This window comes from Hyperoodon ampullatus, assembly GCF_949752795.1.
Source record: "Hyperoodon ampullatus genome assembly, chromosome: 12".
NCBI lineage: Eukaryota > Metazoa > Chordata > Mammalia > Artiodactyla > Ziphiidae > Hyperoodon > Hyperoodon ampullatus.
This window is the reverse complement of record NC_136925.1, coordinates 72,383,211-72,395,978: the sequence shown is the minus strand read 5'-3', so window position 1 is coordinate 72,395,978 and position 12,768 is coordinate 72,383,211. Positions and strand designations below refer to the sequence as shown.

The 12,768-nt window shown below is 43.1% G+C and overlaps 1 long non-coding RNA gene across 1 annotated transcript in view; it reads right to left on the bottom strand.

The window, feature by feature from the left end:
* LOC307061694 overlaps window positions 1-7,810 on the bottom strand; it is a 63,441-nt gene extending 55,631 nt beyond the window's left edge. Inside the window, exon 1 of the long non-coding RNA XR_013811196.1 lies at window positions 7,747-7,810. This is a non-coding gene — a long non-coding RNA (uncharacterized lncRNA). The remainder of the gene's footprint in view (window positions 1-7,746) is intronic.
* Between the last annotated feature and the right edge of the window lie 4,958 nt (window positions 7,811-12,768).

Sequence of the window (12,768 nt, the reverse complement as noted above, 5' to 3'; positions counted from 1 at the left end):
CGTCAGAACCATTTTTTTTTTTTTTTTTAGATTCCATATATATGTGTTAGCATATGGTATTTGTTTCTCTCTTTCTGACTTACTTCACTCTGTATGACAGTCTCTAGGTCCATCCACCTCACTACAAATAACTCAGTTTCATTTCTTTTTATGGCTGAGTAATATTCCATTGTATATATGTGCCATATATTCTTTATCCATTTATCTCTGTCGATGGACACTTAGGTTGCTTCCATGTCCTGGCTATTGTAAATAGTGCTGCAATGAACATTGTGGTACATGACTCCTTTTGAATTATGATTTTCTCAGGGTATATGTCCAGTAGTGGGATTGCTAGATCATATGGTAATTCTAGTTTTACTTTTTTAAGGAACCTCCATACTGTTCTCCATAGTGGCTGTTATCAGTTTACATTCCCACCAACAGTGCAAGACAGTTCCCTTTTCTCCACACCCTCTCCAGCATTTATTGTTTGTACAGTTTTTGATGATGGCCATTCTGACTGGTGTGAAATGATACCTCATTGTAGTTCTGATTTGCATTTCTCTAATGATTAGTGATGTTGAGCATCCTTTCATGTGTTTGTTGGCAATCTGTATATCTTCTTTGGAGAAATGTCTATTTAGGTCTTCTGCCCATTTTTGGATTGGGTTGTTTGTTTTTTTAACATTGAGCTGCATGAGCTGCTTGTATATTTTGGAGATTAATCCTTTGTCAGTTGCTTCGTTTGCAAATATTCTCATTGTGGTGTACAGGCTTCTCGCCGCGGTGGCTTCTCTTATTGTGGAGCACAGGCTCTAGGCGCACGGGCTTCAGTAGTTGTGGCACTCAGGCTCATTAGTTGTGGCTCACGGGGTAACAGCACAGGCTCAGAGTTGCGGCGCATAGGCTTAGTTGCTCCATGGCATGTGGGATCTTCCTGGACCGGGGATTGAACCCATGTCCCCTGTATTGGCAGGTGGATTCTTAATGACTGCACCACCAGGGAAGTCCCCAAGCTCAAGTTTGAGAACCTCTGCTCTCTCTGGTTGCTCTCATCTTCACTTTGCCATGTGCTTCAGTTTGCCTGTATTCTTCCTAAATTGCATGCCTAAAACTAAACCTTGACCCACATAGACTATTATCTCATTCATTTTAGAAGAATAAAGGGGCATTATGAAGATTAAATTAGAAAATACCCATGAAATACTTAGCACAGTTCCTAGCACTTACTAAATATGTAATGCATGTTAGTTATTACTGTCATCATTAATCAATGTGTTATATTAATTATATAAGTTTTTCAGTGTGGTCTAAGACCAAATGAACTTTTAGTGTACGGTAAGTTTCTACTGTGCACACTCAGTGTCAAATTCCTCTAGAGTTTCTGTCTCTTATTTACAACTCATATATTTACATAGTGAATGGAAAAGTAAAACCTGTACTTAAAAAAACCCCAAAACAAAAAAAACGTGTACTGAAAACAGTAGCATAAATGGTAGGGTTGAAACACCCTCATTGATGTAAGGAAGTGATCTTGTTACATCAGCTAAAAGCTCCACAGGTTTGGGGAGGAAGACGATAGATCCCCCCCGAAAGGAAGGAAGCAATCACAGAGGTACGATTCCTTTGAAGTGGTGAAAGGAGAGATCAAACGTAAATTTTAAGCTTTCTGATATTTCAAAGAACACAGAGAATCTCTTTCCTAATCCTCCTCCAATTTTAAACGCCCTGCAAAATCTCCACCCTTCTTCCGTTTTAGTTAAAAGACTATTTTAAATATAAGTACGCAAAAAGTAGAAATGCCAGCCTGTGCTGGGTCTGTATTAAAATCCGCTCAATAAAGAATTCTGACTTTCATTAAAATAAGAGCTGAAGCAGGGCCAAGAGGCTGACCTTCAGGTCGTTCACGAGTGACACCAATCACCTGGCCTTGGCACGTGCATGGATTTCTCGCAAGGATTACGGCAGGTGTTTTCTGAATTGCATCCAGAATCGCACTGGACAGAAACGCAGCAGAGGTTGCCGAAGCCACATCAATAATGATAAGCAGGCTGATCGCGGTGGCCCCCTCCGGCCCGCCCTGTGAGCCCACGGAGATCCCATCACCACTGAGTCCGCAGGAGGCAGCGTCTGCAGGAGCCTCTAGCCAAGTGCCAAAGTCGTGCTAACACACTGGAGATGGACACTCTATCAGTGCAGGCCAGAGGTCTAAGAGAATGAAATGAGCTTAGGAGAGGAAAGTGGAGGAGAAAAAACACACAGATTTTTTTTTTTATCAGTAGGTTTCATTTAAAAATTTGGGATATTTTAAATACAAATGCTTACAGTGTTATATCACCACTGCCATATTTTCAAGTATACTTTTTTTTAAAGTTAAATTGTGCACAGGGAACTCTGCTCAATGTTATGTGGCAGGTTGGATGGGAGGGGAGTTTGGGGGAGAATGGATACATGTATCTGTGTGGTTGAGTCCCTTTGCTGTGCACCTGAAACTGTCACATTGTTAATCAGCTATACTCCAGTATAAAATAAAAAGTTTAAAAAAATAAAGTTAAGAAATTGTAATAAAGAGGAAAACCTAATTATGTTCCTTCTTGAAATTCTAAGTAGTAAGTACAATAAAGTAAAATAAAATTAAATCAAGGGTCACATTTGAAAAATACTATTATTCTGAATTTCTCCAGGTTCCTGCCTCAGGAACACCTGTTCAATAGCTTTATTGACTGATGTGCATATTCCCACACGCAGGTTGTTCCCTTCCTCCAGCTTGCCAACCTGTATTCAGAAAACACAACTACTGTCCAGACAGGGAGGGAAAGCGGGTCCAGGTGTCATAGCAAAGCTCAGTTCTAACCCCTGTAGGGCTACCAATCTCTTGGGTAATATTGAAAAAGTTATTTAACCTCTGTGCCTCAGTTTCTCTTTCTGTAAAATGAGAAACTGGTTAGATCAGAGTCATAACTAACTAGAAATAGATGTCAAATGTCCTGAGGGCCTGACAGGTACTCAGAAATGCAGGGAAGGAGGAGGATGTGTAGCCACCCTATCCACAGGGGACAGCAGTGCTCAGCCCCAGCTGATTATTGCCATATCTGTTGATTCTTTTTCAAGGAAATATGTTTCTGGATTGCTACATCAAGTCTTCTGAATTTTAAATGTTGGCTTAAAGATTAAAAGAAAAAACTATTAAAAGTACTCTGCAGGGACTTCCCTGGTGGTCCACTCGTTAAGACCTTGTGCTCCCAATGCAAGGGGCCCGGGTTCGATCCCTGGTCAGGGTACTGGATCCTGTGTGCCGCAATTAAGACCCGGCAAAGCCAAATAAATAAATAAATAAACATTAAAAAAAAACCTCTGAAGGTGAAAGAGAACACGTGTATGGCCCCTTAAAGTTCTCCACCTTCTATGATCCACAATTACCTTTAAAACCTACCTAGGACTTTTCAGTCTCAACACGCAACCTCTTGATTTTCTTCACTTGTGTACTTGTGATAACTTGCCTCCCCTTTCAAACTCTCAGGTGAATTGTGTACCTCTTACTCTTGTGGATAGAAGAGAGTTTAAGTAATACAACTATGTGTATGCCTGGCGAAGTCGATCATCTAAAGCAAAGGATGCTGCCAGGTAACCAGATTTCAGTGGGCAAATTGATATGAATAAAGCCAGAGAGGGGGAGATGTGAGAAGCAGACTAACTAGAGAGAAACTAACACAGTGAGTGTGAAAGAATAAAAATGTTTCATGTTTAGCAACCAATCGCTAAGAAGGAGAAATGGGAAAACTTACCTACAATGTCATGAAAACAGAGAGAGGAGGACTTTTGAGAATGCAAAATGTTCCATATGGCAGGAGTGTTGCTAGCAGAGAAATTCTGTTCTGAGCTCTTAGGATGGGCATTGGTGCCTTGAGATTTTTGCAGAAAAGATTTGACTAACTCAAGGAACAGGGAAGTATCAGAAAGGTTTGCTGGCCTTAGGAGTAGATCTAAGGGGAAGAATTAGACTTCTCTTTTATCCTAAGCAGAGACAGACTGTTACCTAGTACACACGACAGCCATAATTTCTAACTTGATGTAGTTTACACCCTACAGGATCCCATTCATCAACCAGCATTTCATATTTTTCCTTAGAAATATGCTTCTTTCTCCCTGTTCAACTTACACCGCTCTGGCCTGGGACCCCTGTCATCTCATGTTTAGGTCCTGTAACAACAGCTTTCTAACGGCCTCCAGAATCTTCAGAATCCAATCTATGTGGACAGACTACTTTTCCTTAAACTCTGCTTTTATCATGCCATTCTACTGTTCCCATACCTTCCATGGCTCCCAAGTCTTAACTCCTTTGCTTGGCCTTCAAGGCTCTCTAGGACCTGCTCAAGTTTATCTCTCCCCGACCCTCACATGCATTTCCTGTTCAGTGACTCAGTACTGTCCCAGCACAAGGGGTGTTTCCGCATCCCAGCATTTATTCAACACCATCCCCTTCACCTGGATGCCCCTCCCTCTCCTTTCAAAATTCTATCCATCCTTCTTGATCCATTTCCTTCATGAAACCTTCTCCAACTTCCCTGACTTCAGAATCCCTGTTGCATTTAGTGTGTGAACCATGCACTTGGATCCTCTTTTATATATTATTTTGTTCTCTAATTGTTTCGTGTACAGATAGCTGGTCTCTCAACTATATTTTGACCTTCGTGAATCAAGAGCATGTCTTCTTCCTCTGTGTTTTCTGCAGAAACAAGAGAGTAAGTACAGAAGCCAGACTCAGTGAGCACTGGCCTGATGCTTTGTTCAGTTGAGCTCATTTCGAGAGAGGGAATGGGGGTGAATGGGGATTTTAGGTTGGAAAAAAAGAAAAACGGTTTGGGTCTCGGGGGTGATGATGATCACACAGGACTACAGAGTCAGTTACCACTGTTTACTTCCCCCAAACACCTGTGCCTGCCTGTACATAGCACCCACTGGTGACTGCATCCTCATATTTAATCCGTCCGTGCTGAAGCTGGCGTGTAGAACCACTGGGCTGAGTTGTGTGCAGGGCAGGGACCTGATCTATCAACTGTCCTTGAGCAGCACACAACCTTGAGGATTTGAAACGGCACCTGGAGGCAAGCTCCCGAATTTGAACTTGCAGGGGTTGCTCTTATCCTCTTAGAGGAGAGGATTATCTGGTCCTGGCCAGCATGGAGGTGAATTTCTAAGTGACACAAGCAGTCTGCAAGACCAAAGACACGCAGAAATTCAAATGCATTAAGAAGAAAGAATAACTAGTAGTTCCATGGAGGAACTACTCTGGTCCTCCAGGCAGAGAAGGCTGAGAGCAAATGTCCAACGTTATGGATGAAATGACCCGATTCTGACGGCAGAGGCTTATATTTCTCACTCCGTCTCACTGTCTGCTCAATACGCAGACAGCGCCTAACCCATCATGAAATCTCTGGGTCTCACCATCTATGCAGTTAAGGTAACACCCCGCTGACCACAAGAGAGGTTGGGTGCATTAATTATGATAGAAAGACACTGTGAAAGTACACCAGCCTCTCCAAACTTTGTTTCTGTCGATGCACACAGGCCCCTGAGCAGCCACAGGGTCACAATGAATTTCAGTCCCTCCTGCCCTGGGCTGTGCCTTCCCCTGGCTGTCTGAGTTGGCAGGTATTTTACCTATTGCACAGCCCGGAAGGAGCTCAGAGGAGACTGGTGAGCTGCTGCCAGCAACCCAAGGCAGGGTCGGGGCCTGATGGCCTGGCGGTAAGTGGCCACCCACTTGCCAAGGCAACTGGTGACAACATGTAGTTGCCGAGATGGAGCCAGAGGCTGAAGAGCTTCCAAAAGAGGAGAGAATTTTCAAAACGGCAGTTTGAGTAATCAAGGTTGAACTGAACAACAGGCGAGCTTGAATTTGTGATAGGTGTTTACTGTACAATTCTGATCTTCTCTCATGTGACTGACTGTATCTTACCTGGAAACTCCTCGGGCAAGGAACTGGGGGGTGTGGTCTAAGTGGGGAAGACCAATACCTACACCTCACCCCTTTGTGTATTTCCTGAGTTCCAGCCTCTGCCTGGGCCCCTCGGGCTGTCCTCGCATCCTGGACCCAACCAGAGCCAGCTGCTCCATCAGTTCCCAGCCCCTGGGAGCACAGACATCCCTTCCTGCCCTGAGGGCATGCAGGAAAAAGCCCTTTTTATTTTTCTGGTTTGTCAAAATGAGCTCTTAATAAAAACTAAGGCGTTTAAACAATCGAAATATTACAAGAGCACAGAAATGGTTCAGTCTCCAGAATACAACTGATTGATAATATTTTGCTAAGTGAATGACCTGGGTAAACGAAGGTGGATGTCTCCAAAGCTTGCATATGGATCTGAAAATTGTGCCTTTTTAGTTATGCTGGGAACAGTATAGTATTTTTTACCCTGATTTCTCCAAAAATGTGCAACATGGCTTGCCAGCCAAGATATAGCATGAAAACCTAAGACACCGGGCATGGTGAGCATTCGTTAATGAACAGAAGTGATTATTCTAGAAACCAATGTTTTCATTTGTTCTTGGAGTCAACTTTATGTTATAAAAGAATATAAGTCCTACTGCCAGGGAAAAGACAGGTAGATCACACTGCTGCCACCAAAAGAGAATTTTTTATTCGGATCTAAAAATTACCCATGGGGGCTTCCCTGGTGGTGCAGTGGTTGAGAGTCTGCCTGCCAATGCAGGGGACACGGGTTCGTGCCCCGGGCTGGGAAGATCCCACATGCCGCGGAGCGGCTAGGCCCATGAGCCATGGCCGCTGAGCCTGCGCGTCCAGAGCCTGTGCTCCGCAACAGGAGAGGCCACAACAGTGAGAGGCCCACGTACCGCAAAAAAATAAATAAATAAAAATAAAAATAAAAATCACCCATGTTTGCAACAGAAACTTCTATTTCCAATGAAGTTCAAATTCACATTAGAAAGGAGAAAACATAATGAAAAGTTATACTATGGAACAGTGAGATATACTAATTGAAAAAGCACTGCACTGGGGTTGGGGTCTAGGATCCTGTAGTCCAACTCTGGGTTCTTCAAGTAGGGGAACTTCAGTTTATTCAGTTATAAAATGAGATGATCAGCCAGGGTCCCTGAGGCCTGGGAATCTGTGTTGTTCTGGCAGGCTTTCAGAACTGGACCAATTCATCTGAAGTAAACTCAATAGTTCTCAGTGACATAAAAAGAAATAGGAGGTCTGAATATGCCCAGTTCAAAAATCATAAAAATTAGCTTTAGACATTAGTATGCGCCTTTTTCATGCTCTCTGATAATAGTATATATTATGATCATTATATATATATATATATATATATATACACACACACACACACAGACAGGTGTATTTATATAATCCTAAATGAGATACATTTAAAGAAAATCAAAAGTAACAATCCAACCCAGAGTTCCAAGAAACGCTTCATCTGTGTTAAAAACCTAGTTCGACATTACAATCCCTTTCTGTCAGCGAATCGTATTGCTTCAATAAGGTAATGTCTTACATGCCCACAAGCTATGTGGTATGGTTCATCAATAAAAGTAGAAAAATTTACACCCAAACAATTCATCCAAAGTCATTTATCACTAATACCATTTGGTATGTAGAAGGCATGTTTCACTTTAAAATAATGAGCAAGGCTACAGTCCTTTGATTATAAATTCTGCTTTCATCTTAATTCTATGAAAAGCCACAAGGAAAACGCCCAGCATGATGCCCTTGATATTTAAACACTTCGTTCCACTTACCATTAGTTTGCTCCAAAACTCAGCCTCCCTTGCAAAATGCTCCATATTGAAGAGATAAATTTCGTGTTCTGCCTTGTCAAATGTGTCACTTGGACTGCTCCAGTGACTGAGCACAGGGAAGCAAACACTTCAGCCAAGCTGCTTTCATAATACTGATGGTTTGCTTTCTCTCATCACTGGGAGTCTTGGGAGAAATGAAATTTACATACATTGGGGTGAGATGGGTGTGGGCATTTCCCATAGTTATGATTCAAAACCGAGTTATGTTTCATTCAGGGAGATAATAATATAACTCAAAGAAGAAAAGTATCCCCTAGCATTGCTGCCACTTAAGACATGACAACTCCTATTGCCTTGTGCCAATGTACCACACCGCAGTCTCTGTGCCAAGAACAAACCTACAGTGGGTGGTGTCAGCTCCTTCTGGCATTTTTTTTTTCATGGCAGACTCTAGCAACTATAAACCTCTCAGCTCACTTGAAGGTGTGCACAGTAACAGAAGAATAGACATCTGGAATGCAAGTCTAAGGTTGCAAGGTCAGGGAGACAGCTTTTGACATTATTGTGGGCAAAATTAACCAAAGTTGACTACTACATGATTCATCCTGTGTGTGCTCTGTTAGAACAGGTAAAATATGATTTTTTAACAGCCTCATAAAGATAAATGTGCTTGTAATAGTCTCACTTTTTTTGTATGAGAGATTGGAGAAGAAATAACTTCCTTAAAATGTCCCAGAGAATTGGATCTGTGGTTATCATCGTAGGCATAACTCAGATATGAGACACTCCTGTTTTCATTAGTGCTGACTATTCTAATGGTCACTCAAAAGAAACATATGTGTAAATAGAGAGGTTTTTTTTTTAAACATTTAAAAAACTTAAAAAATTTTTTTGGCCATGCAGCATGCGGGATCTTAGTTCCTCGACCAGGGATTGAACCCAAGCACCCTGCAGTGGAAGAGCAGAGTCCTAACCACAGAATGGCCAGGGAAGTCCCAATAGAGAGGTTTAACACTCTCTACCCATGATTCTTGCAAGCTGAAACAGGAAAGGAAGGAAAAGCAGAGACTAGATAAAGCCTGACGGCAGAGACCTGGAACAACTGAAGTTCTTTCTTTCTGGGCTTGCATGACCTTTACATGTTCAATGAACATTTCTCAGATATTTAGATTTAATGAAGTTGTCAGAGCTTCTGATGAAAAGCAAAATTCAAGTGCACAAAATACATATCCTTTGATAAACCTTCCCCTGAGTGTTCTAACAACATTTCCGTCCTTTGCCAGTTTCTAATTACACAGGACTTAATGAGCAGTGGCCCTTTACAGTAAAACCTGACTGTGGTCAACTGCTGAGCTTTACTTCCAAAGCCTGGGGTGGAAAATCAGAAGCCAACACCCTGCTGTTCCAACACGAAACAAACCACTTTGATAGTTATTCTCTTGCAGGAAGATTTTCCTCTCCTCATTTTAATACGGGTAGGGCTTTCTAAAACGCTTAGTTTTATAGAGTTTCACCCTGGAAAGCAGTTATCTATGTCTGGTACATTTTCTCCACTTCTTTCATGCCCCAAATTAGTTTCAACTTTGTCAGATTAACTGCTTAAATATAAAAAAAAAAACAACTACTGACAACCAAGGGATCTGGGGAAATGGAAAGCTGGTAAAGAAGAGCACATTTTCAAGAGAAGAAAGATGATTTTGTTGGAGGAATATCTAAAAGTACTTGTTTACTTTTCTTCCCTGGAAGCCCCGAGGAGGGCTATAATTAGTGTAACCATTCCATGAACCACTGCGCCCATCAGAACCTGTTTTGCGGGTCCTGCCTCACAGCTGAGTCCATCTCTAACTGCTGATGTTTGTAGCCAGGGTGAGTCATTTGAACACTGGGCAACTTTTCCAACCACGTGAAGCAACTATTTCGCTCTGGCAGGGAGTCTTCTTTCCCACTGGTGAAATCTGGTGTTCTATCTGCTTACTATTCATTTCACTGAGTAGGGACATAGGTACTTTTATAAAATAGATACACTTCATATTAAATAGCTACACTTGTGAAAGACTACACACAGACCCACAGTTCTAAATTAAGTCATATGTTTTAAAAATTCAAGGGCATCTTGATACTTAAAGGAATCCACGGCACATCCACTTTTAAGAGGGAAAACAACTTTGCAAGTGTGAGGTTTTATAGACTGCATTGTCTTAAATTGAGGGACACGAGTTCAGCCTGATGTGACTGACTCAACTGATGTCACTGGAACACAAAACTGACTCTACAGGCACGTTTTGGTCGTCCTTTGCACAGAGAGTGGTTATGAGAGCTTTCTTGAGTATCAGTGAATTTTACTCATTTGCAAACAATTTACAAGAAAAAGAGGATGCAAAATCGGTTTACATCGTCCAAAAGGTTTAACTGATGCAAAGCGCAGTCTGTAAAGGATGAACCAGTGGTGACTTGAAAATGCGGCTTCAATCCCCCCTACTTCCTTGCACAAATGCAGTGGGTGGAGGACCCAAAGTCTCCTCTTTGTGAAATGCTGACTCCACTTGGTCTTGGAGAAAGGCTTAGACCCGCGCATGGAGTGCAGTGCTGTGTTTCGTGCTACTACACACACTCATAACAAAGTTTGGAGGTTTGAATTTAGGGTTGTTTCCCCCTCTCATTCTCTGTATGCTTCTTTTCCTCTCCGTCTCTGTGCCTCATTCACTGAGTGTGGTAGAAGCCAGACCCAGCTGCAAGATTTCCTGGCTTTTTTTTTTCTAAGAGTCTGACTCCCAAAGGGAAGACTGAATTTAAAGGAAGGAGCAGAATATCTTTGAGAAACAGGTCTGGGGGTAGAGAGAGGTTCCAAGGTCCCAGGGAAGGGTGGTTCCCTGGCTTTGCCCTGGGGAAGCAGAGTGTCCCAGGGAGGAAGAGTTGTGGTGTGTCTACAGAGGAGAAACTATAAGCCTGGGACTCACAGCTTCCACAATGATCCTCATGCCTCAGGAGGACATGGGAGCAGCAGAGGACTGCGGGGTGTCCAGGCAGCCCTGGAGGCCCACGCGGTATGGTATCAGTGAGACCATGACAGACCCCACAGCCAAGGCCCCTCGCCTTTCTGGGCACTTGTACCCCTTCCTGAATCTGGTGAAGTCCTAGGAAGGAGAGGAAAGCCCAACAAGGACAAACATGAAATGCAGCTGGGGGCTCCAAGTTGCTTTAAAGGAAATATAAATCAAGTCACATTTAGTCCTCACTTGAGTTTGAGGACAAGGATTGTATCAGCTACTCATTCTGATGCCAAGCAATGTGGTGAGGCCTTGGAAAGCCTGCCATGTTTTTCTATGTAAGCAGGGGGAATCACATCTCTAGTATTACAACTAGACAGCTAGATAAATGCCATGTATTTACTCCTGGACTCAAGGTCGCCTGGTAGCCTTTGCTCTTTGGGCATCACCTTGACCCTCACCATTGGGCTCCTGGGTGGGAAGTTTATTGCTGTGGTTTCCTGGCTCTGCAGAGGTAAGTGGCACAAGTTGAAACAACAGATGGTGACATTTCTGAATCAGAAGTGGTTATTGTGTTCATTGTGATTTTAGCTTTTGGACCACAGTAGATAGAAAGCACATCTTGACCAAATAAAATTCTATGGCAGAGAAAAAGGTCCATTTAGGATCAATTATCAAAGGCCCCCTAGGATACTGAGCATGGCACACTCACCCCACAATTTGATCTGGCCTTTCTCTTCCTATGTTAAGTGTGGCAGTTTCTGAAATTTACAGTACATACTGCTCATGTCTGTTACCAAAGAGTTTCTGGGACCTTTGACAGGTGCAACTAAAAAATAAAAATTAAACAAAAACCCCTGCCATATGGGTTGGCACCTATCTGACAACATAAAACCAGACATTCCTCAGTCTTTCCTGAATGACCCATAGAAGCGTGAGTAAAGCAAACATACTGAAACTTAAGTGAACACCCAAAGCAATAGAAAACATCAACTCCCCAGTCTAGGAAGCCACACAGGTATGGACTAAGAGAGCCTTCTGTGTCCTCAGAAGGAAGGTGCACAGGACACAGGAATAAGAGAGGTGGGGTAATGAACAGCCTATGCTGAGGTGGATAATAAACTATGTGCTGAGACTGTGTCTTCATTTCGATGTGCGGGCCTCTCACTATTGTGGCCTCTCTTGTTGTGGAGCACGGGCTCCAGACGCGCAGGCTCAGTAGTTGTGGCTCACGGGCCCAGTTGCTCCACGGCATGTGGGATCTTCCCAGACCAGGGCTCGAACCCGTGTCCCCTGCATCGGCAGGCAGACTCTCAACCACTGCGCCACCAGGGAAGTCCATGTGTCTTCATTTTAATCGGCTATTTCTGCAAGCAGCGTAGGACATGGCAATTGTCACGTTGCTGTGGTCAGCTGCATCTTGTCCTGCATCAAGCTGCCCTTGGGGGTACTACAGGGTCCCTGTAGGCAAGGAAATCTGGCCCATTTTCTTGTGTCTGTCAATAGGAGATGGTGAGGGAGGTCAGGAAATGGCGAGCAGTGGGAGGCAATACCCTCTTACCGCTGAGCAAACAGAGCAAAACAGAGGCCTGAAGGAAGAGTGTAGGGATATTTTCTGCCTGTGCAACTTGTGTTGGACATTGGCCATGAGGGGTGTCTGAAGGAAAAGGAGAAAGGAGAAAGGAGAGGAATATTTGTGTGCTACGTACATTTCTTGCTTCCTCTACCACCTAAAGATTGATTTAGACCTAGCAAGCCTCGTAGGAGTGTATGAATCTTTTCTGGACAGAAATCTAGACATCAGGTTCAATTTACAGTGCATTGAAGGCAACGCTGCAGGCTCTAATCTAATCTCAGGATCAGAGTGAACTACCAACCTGGGAATAACAAGTGCTTGAAGTGTTTCTTGCAATTGCTAAGAAGAGGGGGAAAGAGGGAAAGATGTTGCACTACACTTATTGAACATACATGGCATGTGCTGGGCACTTTACAGATGTTCACATTTCATTATCTTCATAACCCTGGGAGGTAGACA